The sequence below is a fragment of the Littorina saxatilis genome, linkage group LG8 (assembly GCF_037325665.1).
Source record: "Littorina saxatilis isolate snail1 linkage group LG8, US_GU_Lsax_2.0, whole genome shotgun sequence".
NCBI lineage: Eukaryota > Metazoa > Mollusca > Gastropoda > Littorinimorpha > Littorinidae > Littorina > Littorina saxatilis.
In genome coordinates this window covers 58,465,023-58,484,793 of record NC_090252.1, presented here as the reverse complement: position 1 = coordinate 58,484,793, position 19,771 = coordinate 58,465,023, and the positions used below count along the sequence as shown (strand labels likewise).

Below are 19,771 nucleotides of genomic sequence, written 5' to 3'. Positions count from 1 at the left end.
GATGCATTAACGACATCAGTAGGGCAGGCTGGAAGTTTCCGCAAGGAGGTTGCTACTGCTAGGAATATTAAAACAAGAAGGGCAAAGCCCATACGACTCACATGCTTGACCTTGACCTTTACATGACCTTAACCTTCAGGGTCAAGGTCAAATAACTAAACCTAGCAATGACATAATACACTAAGAACTGCTTTACACATGTTTCCTACCAAAATACATTCAAGACATAGGAAGTACAATGGTGCTTATTGGCTCTTTCTACCATGAGATGGTCACTTTTAGTGGTTCACTACCTTATTTTGGTCACATTTCATAAAGGCTGTTCTTAACCAGACGAACCTTTGGTTCGCAAACTAGGTTCGTGGGGTTCGGCAAACCTCAAGAAGGTTCGGCGAACTTGTCTTGGTTCTTAACCAGACGAACCTGAGTTTTCGAACTAGGTTTGGGAGGTTCGGCGAACTAGGTTCGGGGTTTGCAAGTCATGTCTTGGGAACCTTGAAGATCGGGCCGAACCTTTGACTCTTCTGCCAAGGAGGAAGACAAATTATTGAAAAACTGAATCTCAATGGCGGACGAAATCACCCAAGTCAAAATTACATTTTCTGAGATTTTATAAAAACAACGCTTGAACGAAAAGGTAGAATGGTGACTTCCGTTCGATTTCAAGTTAAGCTTTTCACTTTTCCGAGCAAGACAACCGCTGAGAGTGAAAAAACGCCGCTGTTCGACTTCGAAATTTCCAGTTGTAGACGAACTTCGCTTCTGCAGCATTGTCACAATTGAATCATTGTGTTACTGTTAGTGCAGGTGAGGCAGTGTTACTCATTTCGCTGAGCTCGTTTTCGTATTGTTGTGCATTAGGATCATCTAGTATGATATGAATAAAAGCAGGAATGACTTCGGCATGTAAACGCATTGATTTTGTCGAAATCAGCACAGCAGTAAGCTAGATTCTTTCTGCTCAATTTGTTTAATTTTTTTCTTCAAAAGTTTATGACTTTGATTTTGATTGTTTGTTTATTTCATCGGCACAACATCCATCAGGCAAAATATCAATATGTTGAATGATAACGTTGAGATAAGGAAGTTCACACATTTATATGCTTGCAACAACAATCGCAAGGACAGATCTATCTGCTTCGTTGACTGCTAGATTTTCATTGAATTTCCCAAGTAATGATGATCTCGTTTTCAATTAGATCTGGACAGTGTTTGTGTTCTTAGATTCATGATTGACCATGCAGGCTGATTGAGATCATAACATTGTGTTTGTTTGTGCTGGTGCAATGTGCAGATCAATGGCCCGGACCGCAGGATGACCCAGTGATCAATACAACTTGCGTTCACCACTCAACATTGTCTTCCACCTAACTCAAGGGCAAAAATAAAGGTACATGGTGGTGAAATCATTGTGCAATTTATGTCTGTGAAGATCAAGATAGTTGTTAGCACTAACTGATCATGCTTATTATTATCAAGTTACATACACACTCCGCCCCAGCTCCACCCTAAACCCATAACAACACTCTCCAGTCCAACTACCCCCACCCTTCCGTGCAACATATGTTGCCGTCTGTACCTTGTTTGTGGTTATGGGGTGTGATGTTATTGTTTACTGTTCATGTTGTTGTATGTGTGTCATTCACTCACGCTCACTGCAAACTCGGGAGAAGGCTCAAGTGCAAGTTTTCTTCTGATGCAGCAAGAAATGAAAGACTGATCGAGCAGATTATCGCTGGCATCAAGTACCCGGAAGTGCAGAGAAAACTCCTGCGGAAAGATGACACACTGACGCTGAAACAGGCACATGATTTATGTCGCTCACATGAAGCAAGTGTCACCCAGATGGAGAAAATGAGCAGCCTGAGCAAACCATTCACAGTTGATGCAGTCAACTCAAGAATCATGAACACCAAAGCATGTGGTAACTGTGGCATTAAGCACGCACCAAGAAAATGTCCAGCGTTCAACACGAAATGTGGTGCATGTGGCAAGATGAACCACTGGAAGAAGTATTGTCGCAATAGCAAGACGAACAGCCACGGCAGCCAAAACTCGCCTCATCGAGGAAGAGGAAACCAATAAGGAGGCTTCTGGCAGAGAAGACGCTCCGGCACACCTCATCGCCATCGCCGTCACGACTTCGTCAACGCCGAAGACGAAAACGACACAGACTACGACGAGGATAACATCACCTTCGAACCAATCAACTTCTCTACAGTCGGCAGCAGCGACGAGCGCACAGAAGTTTACGCCAATCTGTCAATCCAGCACAGAAAGACCAAACATGCAAAACTCAAGGTGAAAGTCGACACAGGGGCGCAAGGCAACATCATACCACTGAGAATATTTCGACGCATATATCCATAATAGCTGGATGAAGATGGTTACCCGAAACCAGGATCTACACAACAAAGAAGAACCAGACTGATTGCTTACAACGGCAGCGTCATCAATCAGTTCGGATCTGTTACTCTACCCTGCAAGTACGGAGAATCAAAGTGGCACACTGAAGAGTTCTACATCACAGATGCTGATGGACCAGCCATCCTAGGCCTACCAGGAAGTACAAGACTTCAACTAGTCACACTTCACTGTCCGATTCAGACGGCACCAGTGAAAGCTGACCCAACTCCAATACAGGATGCGAAATAACTTAAGCGTTTCTACCCTGACATATGTGAAGGCATTGGAGAGTTCCACGGAGATCTTCACATCACGCTGAAAGAAAATGCACAACCAGTCATTCAACCTTCACGCAAGTACCCCATCCGACTACTACCAGAAATCAAAGCGGAGCTCGAAAAGATGCAGAAGAGTGGAGTGATCGTACCTGTTGAGGAACCTACCGACTGGGTGAACTCATTGGCCTTTAGCAGAAAGTCCAGTGGTGGTATAAGAATATGCCTCGATCCCAAAGACCTCAACAAAAGCATCAAAAGAACGCATCACAAGACGCCAACACTTGAAGAGATCACAAATCGATTCAGCGGAGCCAAACTTTTCAGCAAGTTGGATGCCCGACATGGTTACTGGTCAGTCAAGCTCGACGAAGAATCTAGTCGTCTCACTACGTTCAACAGCCCATGTGGAAGATTTCGTTTCGTTCGACTACCTTTTGGCTTGAGCGTAAGCCAGGACATATTCCAAAACCACATGGACCAGATCCTCAGCCAGTGTCCGGGTACCCTTGGCATCACAGATGACGTCGTTGTCCATGGCAAAGACGAGGACGAGCACGATCGCAACCTCCGTCAACTGATGGAAGTGGCAAAAAAGATGGGTCTAGTCTTCAACGAGGACAAGTGCTACATCAAGCGCAAACAGGTCAAGTTCTTTGGTGTCGCGTGCATGCACGTTTGCATGTTTAGTTTTTCACACAAAAACTTTGGCCACACCACACAGCACTCACAGAACACCGATGTAAATAAATGAAAATAGTTAATAGTTCCCAGTTGGGTGAAATATGGGGGTGACGATGGATGGAATGATGGAAGGGTTAACACGAATACATGAAGATGAACATAATGAACATGAGAAAGTACACAACAGTCAAATAATGTCAACAAACGACATACGAGACAATCAGGATAGTCAAATACAAAGAACGTACGTCTTAAAGGCCCTCCTCTTCCATAAATGATATCTATCGTTGTAAGAAATTACTTATCTACACGTTCGACGAATTCAGGGGACACCTGCGTCTCTGTCGCGGGGGTGAGAGAGTCAGCTCAGTTGAGAGCTGTCACACGGCACACACTCTGAAGCGACGGCGCCGGTTCGATGTTGCTGCTCAACAGCAGCGTGGTTGCGCCGCTGTGACGTTACAAAATAGCTGCTCAAAAACAGCGTAGTGATGCCTCGGCGATGATCCAGAGTGGCTGCTCACACAGCAGCGTGGGGGTGCCACAGCGAGAGTCCAAACTTGCTGCTCAAGCAGCAGCGTGGTGGTGCCTCCTCCATGCTGAGAAGCTAAGGTTCGCACCTTCCCGTCCGGTCTGTCTTCTACAGTAAACACTGAAAGCCTAGAAGGCCAAAGTCAATAATCTCCCCAAAAATATAAGACACGTGACTTCCTCCTCCAATAGACATCATTATTAGGGATGAGGAGGAAGCACAATGACTCTAAACTTTGGTTTCCTTCTACCATATAATTTACCATTATAATGATTTCTTTTTAAACACTATGATGAACACTATTTACAACAACACAAAGACGAGACAAAAACAGTACAACTGGTAACTAATGTAGGTTCCCTGTCCCCTGCCACCGGCCGCTAATTCACCTTCAGCAAAACTGACAAAAGTCTATCCAACTAGACCAAGAAATATAGCTTACCTCACACAGGCCAATGAATATCATCGCGTACACTTTACGCAACCGACTTTAACAAAGTCAACCAGTAGACGTACATTACTACTGAAAATAAACTTCGAACTCAAACGACAATTCACACGCGAACTTCGAAGCCGTTCGAAAAACATCTGGTCTCGGCCGAGACAGAAAAAAGAATGCTTATGAATTTTACGGTCAGCTACAAGGTAACCAGTGAACTCTACAAATAGCGCGCAGCCTACCGTGAACGTCCCGTGCAATGCGTGCAAAGCGTGCAAGGCGTGGAATCACTGAGCTAAGCCCAGCTACAGGTCTTCCCACCTTGACACAGGTACCTGTCAGCAACGCCCGACCAAGGAACCTTATAACTACATACAACTGTCCGCGACAATGCCCCCCAAGTTAAGCATAGACATCTGTCTACACGGCAAAAGATCCCTCCTCAACGCATGCCCGACTGAGGTAGTCGGCTCCCACGTTGCGACTACCGGGAATCACCCGCACATGACAAAACAAGCAAACAAAAAGATATGCATTATTCCTGCAGCATGCACGTCAAAAATGTACAAAAACTGTGTTTCTTAGCCCCCGAAGGTGTAGATTTTAACAGTTATGCCTGTGTTCTTGAAGACTTCCTTGATCATCTCAAGGACGGCGCTCCAGTTCAGCTCGTCCAATCCACATCCGATCTGCGGCATGGCCAGGGAAGCGACATTGTTCTGCTTGCAGTGGTCCCTCATAGCTTCCATGGAGGACCGCAGCGTTTTGTAAGAGGGTTTGTGAAAGTAACGTTTCTTGGTGATCATGTAGTAAACGTAGGAAGCACCTACCTGTAGTACAGCTACCTCTCCCACCTTCTTGTTTTGTGCTCTAAGTTGATCAACTTTTCCAAACGATTGCTTGAAGTGAACGGCAATGCCTTTTCCCATCTCAAGATCTTCACTGACGCAGTGGGCCATAGCATCATCAGGTTCACAGCTGAAAAGGTCGCCTCTGATCTCTGTTAGCTCAAACCCCACAACAGGTTGACCCTGTCGCCCTTGTCTGTCTCTGTACAACTTGAGAAGATTGGCGTGGTACAGCTTCTCACGCCCGTAGATCCGAATCCTGTAGTCTGACTCGCCCTTCTTCTCCAGAACGTCGAACGGTCCCTGCCAACACAACTGCAGTTTGTTCTTCTTCTGCGGCAGCAGCAACAAAACCTTGTCTCCAGGCTGGAACTGTCTTCGAACTGTCTTCCGGTTGAACACCTTCGCGTGTTTCTGTGCAGCAGCTGACAAATTCTGACGCGCCAGTTTGCAGGTTTCCTCAATCCGGTTCCTCAAGTCAACCACATACTCAGAAGTCGTACGAACTTGCTCATCGACTTGCTCTTCCGTCCATAGGTTGCGAAGAACAGACATGGGTCCTCGCACTGTCCTGCCGTATAGAAGCTCAAAGGGAGAGAATCCCAGACTCTCCTGTGGAACTTCACGATAAGCGAAGAGGAGTGCAGGAATGTAGCGATCCCACTGCTTCGGTTTCTCTTGAGCAAGCTTGCGTAGCATGGTCTTGAGTGTTCCGTTGTATCGTTCCACCAATCCGTTTCCTTGCGCATGATACGGAGTAGTCGCTAAACCCTTGATGGCCAGCAAACGCTCCACCTCTTTCATCACCTCGGACATGAACTGAGTACCACGGTCTGTCAAAATCTCTGAGGGAATTCCTACTCGAGTCCAGACTGCCCACATCGCTTCTGCAACCTTCACAGCCTCAATCGACTTCAATGGAATGGCTTCCGGGTACCGAGTAGCGTAGTCTACAAACACCAAAATGTACCGGTTACTAGACTCAGAAGCAGGGATGATGGGACCCACCAGATCGATCGCCACACGCTCGAACGGCGTATCGATGAGAGGCATCTTACCTAACGGTACCTTCTGTGGCTTATGAGAAACCTTCTGACACTGATCACAAGACAACACAAAGCGACGTATGTCTGCGCACATACCTGGCCAAAAGAACTGCTGCCAAACTCGATCACGTGTCCTCTGAACACCCATGTGACCTCCCATAGGCGGTTCATGAGCCAACTTGATAACACCTAACCTCAACTGCTGGGGAACAACAACCTGAGTATAGACGCTACCACCACCGCGATACTCACGGTACAGAATCCTTTTCTTCCTAACAAACCAAACTTCACCGGAGTGACCAGACGTTCTGACGTCCCGGCGATCTGCCGCCTCACGACAACTCCTCAAAGTTGAATCATTCCGCTGAAGGTCATGCAACTGCTCAGGGGTGACTGCTTCCAGACCCGGAGCAGCAACATGCAACAAAGTCGGCTTCTTTCCTTCAGCGGCAGCCTGAGCACGGATGACCACTGAAACAACCTTGGACACAGCGTACACTGGTAGAACATTCGAATCACCCAGCCGGGCGTAATTACCTACAATGAAATCAGCAACAGGTGTTTCCATGACGATAGCCTCAACCTCACCAGTGTAGAAAGGACAATCAACCTGAACCTTAATCACTGGATAGCGCCTCTTGATGTCTCTCTCAGCCATAGAAACTTCGAGATCCTGTCCTGTGAACTGAGACCTTGAAACTAATGAACTCTTCACGACACAAACCTGAGATCCAGTATCACGCAACCCCTCCACTGCAATACCATCTACCACAACCAGGCATCTCGGGTCGTAGACTTGCTGGCTACAGGGAGTACACAAAGTAGGTACACTGACGGGCGGTAAAGACTTCTCAGGACCACTATTCACCGCTCCAGTCGACTTGCTCTTCTTGGGACAATCTCTAGCCAGGTGTTTGGGGGATTCACAGATGTAACACTTCCTACCGGATGTACCAAATGAGATATCTCCACTTTTCTTCTTTTCACCAGCGTCAGCCTTTCCACCCTGATCACGATCATGCTGAAAAAACTTCTTGCTATCACGGTGTGCTTCAAAGTGAATCTCAGCAGACTTAACTGCTTCGGCTAACGTCTGAGGTTTTCTCTCCTTAACGTACGCGGCCATGTCCGCGCTCAGGGTCTGCAAGAACTGTTCAAGCAAAACCAACTGTTTCAGTTCTGTGATCTCGGAAAGCTCATGCCACTTAGTCAAATTCTCTTCAATGCGAGCACCGAACTGTCTGAACGTTTCATGTTCCTTTCTCTTGCAGGTTCTGAGACGGCGGCGGTAAGTTTCTGCTGTGAGCTGATAGCGGCCTAACAACGCGACCTTCAAACCATCATAGTCGTCCGCGCTATCATCATCAAGAGTGTTGTACACTTCTACAGCCCTACCCGACAACCTAGTCGAGACCCTAGTTGCCCATGTGTTTCTCTTCCATTTGTACAAGGTAGCGACTCTCTCAAACCTTTTCAACCAAGTAGCTATGTTTTCTTTGCTCTCATCAAACATCGGTATGGAAGGCCGAAAACCACGAAGGTCACTAGACTCTTCTTCACCTGAGGAATCTCCCTCATTATCAGCTCCATCCCTACTTCCTTTCTTCACCCTCTTACTTTCCGACTCTCTCTGCAGGAGTTGCATGCGAAGGTCATGCTCTTCTCCTTCCTGCTTTTGCTTACGGTCATGGTCCTCTCTCTCTTGCCTTTGTTTTTCTTCAAACATCTGAGTACGTTCATATGCGGCTTTCTCATCAGTCTCTCGCTGAGCTTGAACATACTTAACTCTCTCATCAGTCTCTCGACGCGCTACTTCTAGCTTGTCCTGATAAGCTTTCCTTTCTAGTTCAAGTTTTTCCTGTTTCTCATCTTCACGGGTCATCCGCTCGGCAATAAACTCAGGAATACTGGCAGATTTAACACCTAGCTCCTCAGCAAGTGAACGCCACCTAGCAATCCTATCCGAACTACTTTCCGTCCTAGACGCCATGATAGCACTATCATCAAGAACACGACCAGAACGAAGTTCCATAAACAAGAACAAAACTAGCAAATGGGTAGCCAAAACATGAAAAATCAAAACAAGGCACAGCTGACCGGCAACAAGGACAGGCAACCCACAAGGTTACCAGACAACAACAAAAGCTAATTAAACAACATCAGTGCCCAGTGTATGGGAAGTGTGGCCAACGACAAAAAATGTAGTGAATTCCTTGAATTCAAAGAGGATTTATCCTGGCAAGCTCGCCATTGTCGCGTGCATGCACGTTTGCATGTTTAGTTTTTCACACAAAAACTTTGGCCACACCACACAGCACTCACAGAACACCGATGTAACTAAATGAAAATATTTAATAGTTCCCAGTTGGGTGAAATATGGGGGTGACGATGGATGGAATGATAGATGGGTTAACACGAATACATGAAGATGAACATAATGAACATGAGAAAGTACACAACAGTCAAATAATGTCAACAAACGACATACGAGACAATCAGGATAGTCAAATACAAAGCACGTACGTCATAAAGGCCCTCCTCATTCCATAAATGATATCTATCGTAAGAAAGTACTTATCTACACGTTCGACGAATTCAGGGGGGGGGGGGGGGGTGCGCCCTCAGGTCGACACCTGCGTCTCTGTCGCGGGGGTGAGAGAGTCAGCTCAGTTGAGAGCTGTCACACGGCACACACTCTGCAGCGACGGCGCCGGTTCGATGTTGCTGCTCAACAGCAGCGTGGTTGCGCCGCTGTGACGTTACAAAATAGCTGCTCAAAAACAGCGTAGTGATGCCTCGGAGATGATCCAGAGGGGCTGCTCACACAGCAGCGTGGGGGTGCCACAGCGAGAGTCCAAACTTGCTGCTCAAGCAGCAGCGTGGTGGTGCCTCCTCCATGCTGAGAAGCTAAGGTTCGCACCTTCCCGTCCGGTCTGTCTTCGACAGTAAACACTGAAAGCCTAGAAGGCCAAAGTCAATAATCTCCCCAAAAATATAAGACACGTGACTTCCTCCTCCAATAGACATCATTATTAGGGATGAGGAGGAAGCACAATGACTCTAAACTTTGGTTTCCTTCTACCATATAATTTACCATTATAATGATTTCCTTTTAAACACTATGATGAACACTATTTACAACAACACAAAGACGAGACAAAAACAGTACAACTGGTAACTAATGTAGGTTCCCTGTCCCCTGCCACCGGCCGCTAATTCACCTTCAGCAAAAACTGACAAAAGTCTATCCAACTAGACCAAGAAATAGGGCTTACCTCACACAGGCCAATGAATATCATCGCGTACACTTTACGCAACCGACTTTAACAAAGTCCACAGTAGACGTACATTACTACTGAAAATAAGCTTCGAACTCAAACGACAATTCACACGCGAACTTCGCAGCCGTTCGAAAAACATCTGGTCTCGGCCGAGACAGAAAAAAGAATGCTTATGAATTTTACAGTCAGCTACAAGGTAACCAGTGAACTCTACAAATAGCGCGCAGCCTACCGTGAACGTCCCGTGCAATGCGTGCAAAGCGTGCAAGGCGTGGAGTCACTGAGCTAAGCCCAGCTACAGGTCTTCCCACCTTGACACAGGTACCTGTCAGCAACGCCCGACCAAGGAACCTTATAACTACATACAACTGTCCGCGACATTCGGCATGATCTACGACGCTGACGGTGTACACCCGGATCCTGAGAAGACAACAGAGATAAAGAACCTACCATCACCAAAGAACCTCACCGAGCTACAGCAGTTCCTCGGCATGGTGCAATACATGTCTTCCTTCATCCCAAGGCTGGCAGATCACACGGCAGCTTTGAGAGCACTCACCAAGAAAGACGTGCAGTGGGACTGGAACAGCTCTCACCAGAAAGCCTTTCAGAAGGTCAAGGACATGATCTGTGAAGACACAGCGCTGACGTATTTTGACATCACCAAACCAGCTGTCATCCAAGTCGATGCATCACAGCAAGGATTAGGAGCAACCCTGATCCAGGACGACAAGCCGATTGCATTCGCCAGCAAAGCGCTCACAGAGACTGAGAAACGGTATGCGAACATCGAGCGTGAGCTTCTCGCAGTCGTGTTCGGATGTGAACGTTTCAACACCTACGTGTTCGGGAAGCACTTCACTGTGCAATCAGACCACAAACCTTTGGAGCAGATTCAGAAGAAGAGCCTAGCGAGCACACCTCCCAGACTCCAAAGAATGATGCTTCGCCTGCAAAAGTACGACATGAACATTGTCTACCGCCCAGGCAAAGAAGTGGTCCTAGCAGACATGCTATCCAGACTCCATCCTACCACAGGACCCGAGATCAACATTGAGAAATCAGTATTCGCCGTTCAGTTTTCAGCAGATAGACTACAGCAGCTGAAAGATGAGACGTGCAGAGATCCGCACATGACGGAACTCAAAAACACCATCATCAAAGGATGGCCAGAGAAACCAAAAGACCTACCCAAGAACCTCAGACAGTACTGGTCGCTCAAGGAAGAACTCACCGTTGAGGACGACATTGTTCTCAAAGGAGACAGAGTCATGATTCCAGAATCCATGAAGCAGTACATTCTACAGACAATTCATTCTGGTCACCAGGGAATAGAGAAATGTCGTATGAGAGCCAAAACCTGCGTATACTGGCATGGTCTAAGTCACGACATTGAAACCTTCGTGAAAACCTGCAAAACATGCCTGAAACATCAGAAAAGTCAACCCCATGAAGAACTGTTGCAGCATGAGATTCCAGAACGACCTTGGCACACAGTTGGCACTGACATAATGACGTTGTATGGTAGCGACTACATTGTCGTTTGCGACTACTATTAAAAAATGCCGTTCGTACGCCGCACAGCAACAGCAGGCCAAACAACAAGCACAGGCATCATCTCCGCCCTCAGTCAACTCTTCGGGGAGCAGGGAGTTCCAGAAAAACTTGTCAGTGACAACGGGAAACCATACACCAGCACTGAATTTCAAAGATTCAGAAAAGAATGGGGATTCCAGCATACTACAAGCTCACCAAGATACCCAAGATCAAACGGACTAGCAGAGAGAACCGTGCAGACAGTCAAGAACATTATGACCAAAGCAAAAGAGTCTCACTCTGACATCAACATAGCACTTCTCGCTTTCAGGTCTACTCCCATCGACCACAAACTCCCATCCCCAGCTGAACTCCTATACTCCCGCAAACTCAAAACAAACCTTCCCTCTGTTATTCCCAACACCCTGTCCAAGAAGAAAGAAGTCAGAAAGCAGCTAGAAAAGCGTCAACAGCAGCAGAAGATGTACCATGACAGAACAGCAACACGCAGTCTCCCACCACTGTCCAAAGGTCAACCTGTCATGATGCAGAAAGAAGAAGGAGGAAAATGGACACCAGCAACAGTCATACAACCCACCAACGATCCAAGATCATACGTTGTCCAATCACCCAATGGAGCAACCTATTGCAGAAACAGAAGACACCTGATGAACCTGCAGAAGCCAACAGAACGACATGTCAGATTTTATGACAAACCTGAGATCATCGAGACCAGAACACCACCTCCAATCTCCACAACACCTGAGCAGAATGATGATCACATCCAACAAGCAGCAAAACCTCCATACATTACTCAGCCAGTAGTTGAAGCAAAAACACCAAGTCCACATCAGAGGCCCCAGAGAAGCATCAAGAAGCCAGAAAGACTCATTGAAAGCATTTGATGATTTGACATTTGACGACATGACAAACATGTTTTGATTTATTTCATATGTTCTGTGTATTCAGTATTACAGAGACAAGTTTTGCAGAGACAAGCAATACAGAGACAAGAATTATGAACAATGATGACAGAAGTCTCAGTGAACAGTTTTCTTTATTTCAGAGCAACGGAATTTTTGTATTATTGCAGTTAGTGTTATGAGCGCTAAAGTTATCTTTGTGATTGTCTGTCTCAGATACAATCTTCCTTTTAAAAGTAACGTTCAGAAATAACTGTTTTATTTCATTGTCAGAAAGTGATAAATAATTCTTTGGAATTGATTATGTTTATTCTAGTTTAAAGTGAGGTTTACCAGTTTTCAAATTATTGGTTAAAGCAAAGTTAAAATTATGTTATTTCATTTATCTAAAGAAGAGGGATGTAATGATATCCATGGTACCCGTGAAACACCAGGAACACAGTACCTCTGAGCTATAGCGGATACTGTTATAAGAGTATCCGCTATAGCTCAGAGGTACTGTGTTCCTGGTGTTTCACAGGTACCATGGATATCATTACATGGGGAGTGCTCAAATAGTTCCATAACTGTTAATATAAATTAAAAGTACTGAGAGTTTCATTTTCCATTGCTCTTCCCCTTCCTCACGTCACATTACACACTCCCTTTGCCCCATCCCCCACCCCCTCTCTCTTTCTATGCTCTCTTTTTTCTTTTACTTCTTCTTCTCTTTCTCTCTCTCTCTACCTGTATAAATCAGCTCTCTGGTTGTTGCTTCTGTAAGTGTAATGTAAAGTTCTACATCTCTGCATTTGTATTGTCATTTTTCAGAATGCCCTTGTAATAACTTCAGCGTCTGCCCATGGAGTCTATATAGGTCAAAGTCTCAAATGTGATGTGATCAAGAGGATGCCGCAATGATCCAGGTAATATTGCAAACTGATCTAAAAGCAGAAGCATAACGTGATCCACAAACATTTCTGCTTAAACATTACAGGGTTACAGTACACCCAGAAAAACAGCTGGATGTTAGTGCATAATTATCTGCAAGTGCAAGCAACATCGACCCTCTCCCCCTGCTCTTTTTCCATCAGCAAGAGCAACATTTATTTTCATGTACAACTTTTCTAGTGCCTCTTATGTTGTATAACTGTTGATATTTAAATGAAGCAAGTGTTTGTTTTCAATGGCACTGCATTTCCCATGTACACACACACACACACACACACACACACACACACACACACACACACACACACACACACATTCGCATTGTCTCTGTCTGTCTGTCTGTGTCTGTCTGTCTGTCTCTCTCTGTCTCTCTCTGTCTCTCTCTCTCTCTCTCTCTCTCTCTCTCTCTCTCTCTCTCTCTCTCTCTCTCTCTCTCTCTCTCTCTCTCTCTCTCTCTCTCTCTCTATTTCTCTGTTTTTACATAAGTAATTTTGATCACTTGCACTTCACTGGGATTTAGTTACTGAATCAGTCATTCAGTGAGAGTGTTATGTAGAGTAAGAGTATTGAGTCTGCTGCTGCTGCTGCTGTTGTTCTTACTCATTACTGTTTTTCCTCTCTGCATAATTCTTGTTCTCCCTTAAAATGCTGGTGTTTTTTTTCATCATTACAGTATCTGTCCATTGAGTCTGCGTCTTAGCTGTGATGGGACCAAAAAGATTCCAGAATGAAAGAGGTAACTTTTACTGATCTTTATTTAGTTTATGGAGAAGTTGGTTCACATAATGCATTACAGAGTTGCTGCCTTTTTAGATACATTTAACATTGTACCAGTCATTACGTGATCAAACTGTGTTAGCCACCCCACCTTCCCCGGTTCCCAGCTATCCTTCTATCCCCGCCTCTAAACCCCCACCTCAATCCTTCCATCTCCCCCAAATCAAATTTACTGACACAACACTGATTTTCATTTTACCTTATTTAAGTGTTCTTTGAATAAAATTATATAGCCTGTTGCTGCTGCAAATGTTGTTGTAACTGTTCTTCCTCAGTGTATATGTTTTTCGTTTCCTCAGAATGCAGTTCTCCCATGCACCACAGCGTCTATCAATGGAGTCTACAATATTGTCTGGGATGTGATTTGAGCAAGAGCATGTCAGAATGATCAAGGTAACTTTTTAAACACACAGAACTGATCAAACTGTAGAATTCAAGTACACAATTTCAGATGTTTTCAATTGCATAACATACTGCAACATTCAGGGTCTTTCTCCACATAAAGAGTGTGAGGCTTTCTTGGTAAAATTGCGATTTTTGTCGCTATGCGCAGAGTGCGACCTTTTTATTTGATTTTTGTACTATAAAGGCAGATATTCAAATAAAAGAAAGTCTTGCATGGGGAGGAAGGAATATGCATGAGGCTTTTGACAAGACAAACTGTCCTTATTAGAGCCTAAACATACGTTCCTTACCGTTAGAACCAAAATGTCAGACATCATAGATGCTCCAATTAAACAAAAGAAGGGCATCCTTTTACTTAAACATAATTATACACTGTACCGCACATTAATAACCTGGTTGTGTTCTGTGGCAGTGCATAGTGGGAACCTTTTTGCTTCATGAATTTCACATGTGTCTGTAACTTGAATCTCCACCAAAAGAAGCTGGACGTAAAAAGGGGTGTCTAAAAAAAAGCGCCCTATTTCCTTTTTGATCTTTTTTTTTTGCAGTCAAAAATGTGATTAAAAAGAAAATAGGGAGGTTTTTTTACCATCCTGTATAGTCTTGTTGTTCCCATGTAAAAACCTAGTCAAACATGTGGTGTCTGATATGCTGGGTAATATGGTGAGGAACATGCCTTTAAAGGCCCAGTCATAATTGTGATAGCCGTTCTGCTCAGCTGGAATTTGATGAATTTTGTTGTTGTTGTGTTTAATGAAATGAATTTGCAAAAAGGAAAACAATTTTTTTTACTGTTCACACAAAGCACTTGTAGATATTTGGTATGTGCCGCATGTCAGGGGTGGTCTTATTCAATCAATCAATATGAGGCTTATATCGCGCGTATTCCGTGGGTACAGTTCTAAGCGCAGGGATTTTAATTGTTTTAATTTTTTTTTTTAATTGTATGCAATTTATATCGCGCACATATTCAAGGCGCAGGGATTTATTTATGCCGTGTGAGATGGAATTTTTTTTTACACAATACATCACGCATTCACATCGGCCAGCAGATCGCAGCCATTTCGGCGCATATCCTACTTTTCACGGCCTATTATTCCAAGTCACACGGGTATTTTGGTGGACATTTTTATCTATGCCTATACAATTTTGCCAGGAAAGACCCTTTTGTCAATCGTGGGATCTTTAACGTGCACACCCCAATGTAGTGTACACGGAAGGGACCTCGGTTTTTCGTCTCATCCGAAAGACTAGCACTTGAACCCACCACCTAGGTTAGGAAAGGGGGGAGAAAATTGCTAACGCCCTGACCCAGGGTCGAACTCGCAACCTCTCGCTTCCGAGCGCAAGTGCGTTACCACTCGGCCACCCAGTCCTAATACATACAGGTAAACTGACAGGTACTTTTCCACAGTGGAACCCCCCTTTCAGACCCATTCATTTCAGACTTCCTCCTTTTTAAGATCTTGCTTCTTTAGATGTTTTGTGACGGGTGAAGTGGCGCGCAGTGGTAAGACGTCGGCCTCCTAATCGGGAGGTCGTGAGTTCGAATCCCGGTCGCTGCCGCCTGGTGGGTTAAGAGTGGAGATTTTTCCGATCTCCCAGGTCAACTTATGTGCAGACCTGCTTAGTGACTTAATCCCCTTCGTGTGTACACGCAAGCACAAGACCAAGTGCGCACGGAAAAGATCCTGTAAACCATGTCAGAGTTCGGTGGGTTATGGAAACACGAAAATACACAGCATGCCTACTCAACGAAAGCGGAGTGAAGCTGCCTATGCTCTCAGAGTATAGTGTGGGGAACCCAAATGGGCAAACAAGCTCACACGTCACCAGAATTTCTTCCCGCAGTGGGGCACTGCGGTTATGAAATTAAAAGCCCCTCCTGTTTTTGGAACCGCAGGAGCTTTCTAGTTTGCTGTTAGGTAGATTTTTGGTTCCTCTTTCCTGTCATGCTCTCTTTTTCTTCATGAATTCTTTTCTTTTTTCTGCCTTCTTGCTCATTCACCTGTATTTTTTCCAAAAATCTCTTCTCTTGCCGCTTGTCTCGCGATTCATGTATAGTTTAATCTGTTAGTGTAAGTCCAGCAGTAGATAAGTTAAGCCTATTTTAACATACTGGAAACTGGTAATCTTCCAGTAGGTATTAATTTAGTGTTACTAAAGCCTGCTGGGACACAAGTAATGGGTTAGTGCATTTGTAAACAGGAATCGCTTGACAAGTGGCCCCCGTCATCCCCCCCTTCCTCGTCCTGATATGGCTCTGCGTAGTCGGCTGGACGTTAAGCAACAAATAAACAAACAAACAAACAAACCAGAATTTCTGGAACGCTGAAGAAGAAGAAGATGTTCTGTTCATAACCTCTGTAAATTACCCCCATTTTTAGACCCCTTCCATTTTAAGACTTGATTTTCTCACATTTTTTAAGGTCTTAAAAGGGGTTTCCCCTGTACTCCTAAAAAACCCTGACCCACAAAGTAATTTAATTATAACTGCTGTAATCGTTCCTTCTGTGTGCTATTATCTGTGGGTTTTTTTTCTCCTGTGTTGTCTCATCCTCTGTGCGCCCTGAAAGAGACCTCCGGGTCGAAATTGCCGTACCTTGTCTTATCCAGCTGTGATCCCGCCTTCGTATTAATGTGAGGGCAGTACTTTTTTTTAAACTTTCAATATTGACCGTACGTTTTGCATAAAACACCAATAATGAATTAAGAATACATCAGAAAATTATTTCCTCACTATACAAAATAACCCCTCATTTAAAGGTTGACAAAGTCCTATTTAATTAGTTTACTTACTTCCAGGGCTTTTCCCATCGTTGCGGGGATGTATAAATTAAGCTTCCTGCAAAGTTTTAGGTTTGAAGTCCAATTACAAGAAATAATCAATTCTTAATAAAGTTTATTGCTATCTTTAGAAACAGTTCTCCAGGGCTTGGGCTATTTTTAGAACGTCAACACAGACAGTACAGCTTCGTCAATCCCCGCGTGAAGGAAATCGCTCACCTTCCACGTGCAAAACGTAGTGATATTGACACGCCAGATTAGCGCGGTAGCGGATTGTGCTAAGCAGGAAAGCGCGCTTTTCTGTATTCTTGTACCTTCGCAATTTCCGGAAAACATCCACTTTCACTTTGAGACTGTTCACTTCTGTTTACATTCGACACTATCAACACCACTTTGCAATACTGAAATAATTTTTTTCTGTTTTCGAAAGCTACAGCCAATCGTTATTATATCCCCTTAGGTACAGTTTTATAACATTATTGGCACATGTAAACAATAGGAATTAATTAATGAACGCTACGAAAAGGGCAGCCTTTAACCTATGAACTTGCAACTGTGTTGACCAGTGTATTGTAACATAGACCACCACCATCTCTGTCTCTGTCTCTGTCTCTCTCTCTCTCTCTCTCTCTCTCTCTCTCTCTCTCTCTCTCTCTCTTACACCCCTTACCTGTTCGCAAACCTTTACCCAAATGTATGCTAAATGTATATACAATACAATACAAGACAAGACATGGCAAGACAAGACACGTTAGGAAAAGGTTGCCAGTAGGCCAATATAGGGATGACAAGACAAGACAAGGCATGACAAGACAAGACAGGACAGGACAGGGACCACAAAAAAAAAAAAAAGAAAGATAACTAATTCGGTCAACAGATGTAAAAGAAATAAGCATTTGTTTGGGTTGAATGTTTGGGTGTCACACTGTATATATTTGTATTTTTGCAGGACAGGGTCGAGTTGTGATGATGTCAGTGCGACTGAAGACACACCAACACGTATTCTTCGGAAGTGTTTGGAACACAAATGAACATTATTTCATAATAAAAAGGCGGCTGACATTGATGTTCATATCGGTTCATGTTCATATTCTCAGCACAGACGTGTGCTTAGAAATCGGATGTTTAAGAACAAGAGACAATCCTGAATAAAGCCGTATGAATTATCGTTGGAGCTGGATCAAAAGTGTGTGTGTGTGTGTGTGTGTGTGATTGAAGGGCAACATTTATAAATGATGAGACAGAAAGCTAAAGCACATCCTTTTATCGTACGTTCCATATCGTCCTCCTACTTTAAATGCTTGTTAATATAGACGTTCTCCAAGAAAACGTCTATCCAGTAATGTTTTGTTTATCGCAATGAAAGCTTTTTTTTGAGAAGAATGAAGAGGAATCAAATTTTTAAAAAACAAAAACCAAGACCAATTGAATTGCTCAAAACGTAAAGAAACAGGATGATTTTGGTTCAGTTGTACTATTTGTAGACCCTTACAGCAATACATCCACACGGAATTCCAGTGTATCAGTGCAAATAGAAAATTTCTGATATAACTTGAAAATTAAAATAGACTGAATTGTGATAAAAAGAACCAAAATCCCGAGTAGTTTTTTTTTTAGGTCTCCCTCTTCACTCAATCCCCAAACTCATATTCTGTACCGAAAAGAGCTCAAACACACACGTGGACAGACAGACACGTACACACACTTTGGTAAACATCATGTATGCTTCTCGACTCTGCTGATCCACAATTAGAAATATCGCTATCATCATTTATTTTTGGTCACCGTCTTTCCCTTTTCACAGGCAAGTTTTTTTGTGTAGCATTTCCCATAGAACCCCGATGGCTCCACGGTAGACACAATGATCAGTCCATACCAGTCATGTTATTTTCTCGAATCAATTTATAACCTTTACCCCAGGAGGGTAAATGACAGAGAAGGCTTCGGGTACTCTTGAACTTTAATGTGTTAAATTCATAGCTCATAATTCAGAGGCATTCACGCCTCCAAATTTGGAGAACCTGCACTTGTAACCATAACAAGTCTTTTAGATCCCTTTAAAGTCACGGAATGAACTCCGATGAACTGTACGAATCGTAGCGTACTCTGGTACGAATGCATTTTGTTTACAAATTACATGCGTCAAAGAAGGAATTATCCGTGTCAGCGGACAGGGGAGGCAACTTTGTCGTGTAATTGAAGTCCCTTGGTTGACAACCTACGCCATTTTCGCCGATCAAACAACCAAATTAATTAATTATGCTTAGGTTTGGAGCTTAATCCGTCAATTAATTTCATGATAAATGTTCTTGGGCTTGATTACAGGTACTTGGATCTAAAATAAGTAAAGTATGCCACTCGATTCTGAGCTATGAATTTAACACACTAAAGTTCAAGATTACCAGGCTTCGTGCACCATGATCAAGTGGGAAGGAGAGACCCAAATCGACAACCAGCACGGAGTTACCACTCAATCGGTGATTTCGTCTTGGAGGCAGCCATTTTTGGAAGGGGAATAACTTACTTGCTTTTATTGTCGACTCGGAGTGAGCTCCCCTCGTTTGTCGGCGATCCAGGTTTCGTGTCTTAACTGGACGAACTAGTCCTTGAGTTTGCCGAACAAGTTCACCCAGTTAAGACACAAACCATGGTTCGCGAACCTTAGTTCGGCGAACCAATGGTTCGTCTGGTTAAGAACAGCCTTAAGGGTCAAAGTGACCTTGACCTTGATCATATGTGACCGAATGTGTCTCATGATGAAAGCATAACATGTGCCCCACATAATTTTTAAGTTTGAAACAGTTATCTTCCATAGTTCAGGGTCAAGGTCACTTCAAAATATGTACACAATCCAACTTTGAAGAGCTCCTGTGACCTTGACCTTGAAGCAAGGTAAACCAAA

At 44.1% G+C, this 19,771-nt stretch overlaps 1 long non-coding RNA gene across 1 annotated transcript; it reads left to right on the top strand.

The window, feature by feature from the left end:
• The first annotated feature begins 831 nt into the window (after positions 1-831).
• LOC138973954 (uncharacterized) lies at positions 832-18,021 on the top strand. The gene is made up of 5 exons (XR_011458233.1): positions 832-1,390; positions 12,781-12,875; positions 13,574-13,636; positions 13,977-14,070; positions 17,819-18,021. It is a non-coding gene; the product is annotated as an uncharacterized lncRNA (long non-coding RNA).
• Positions 18,022-19,771: the final 1,750 nt, after the last annotated feature.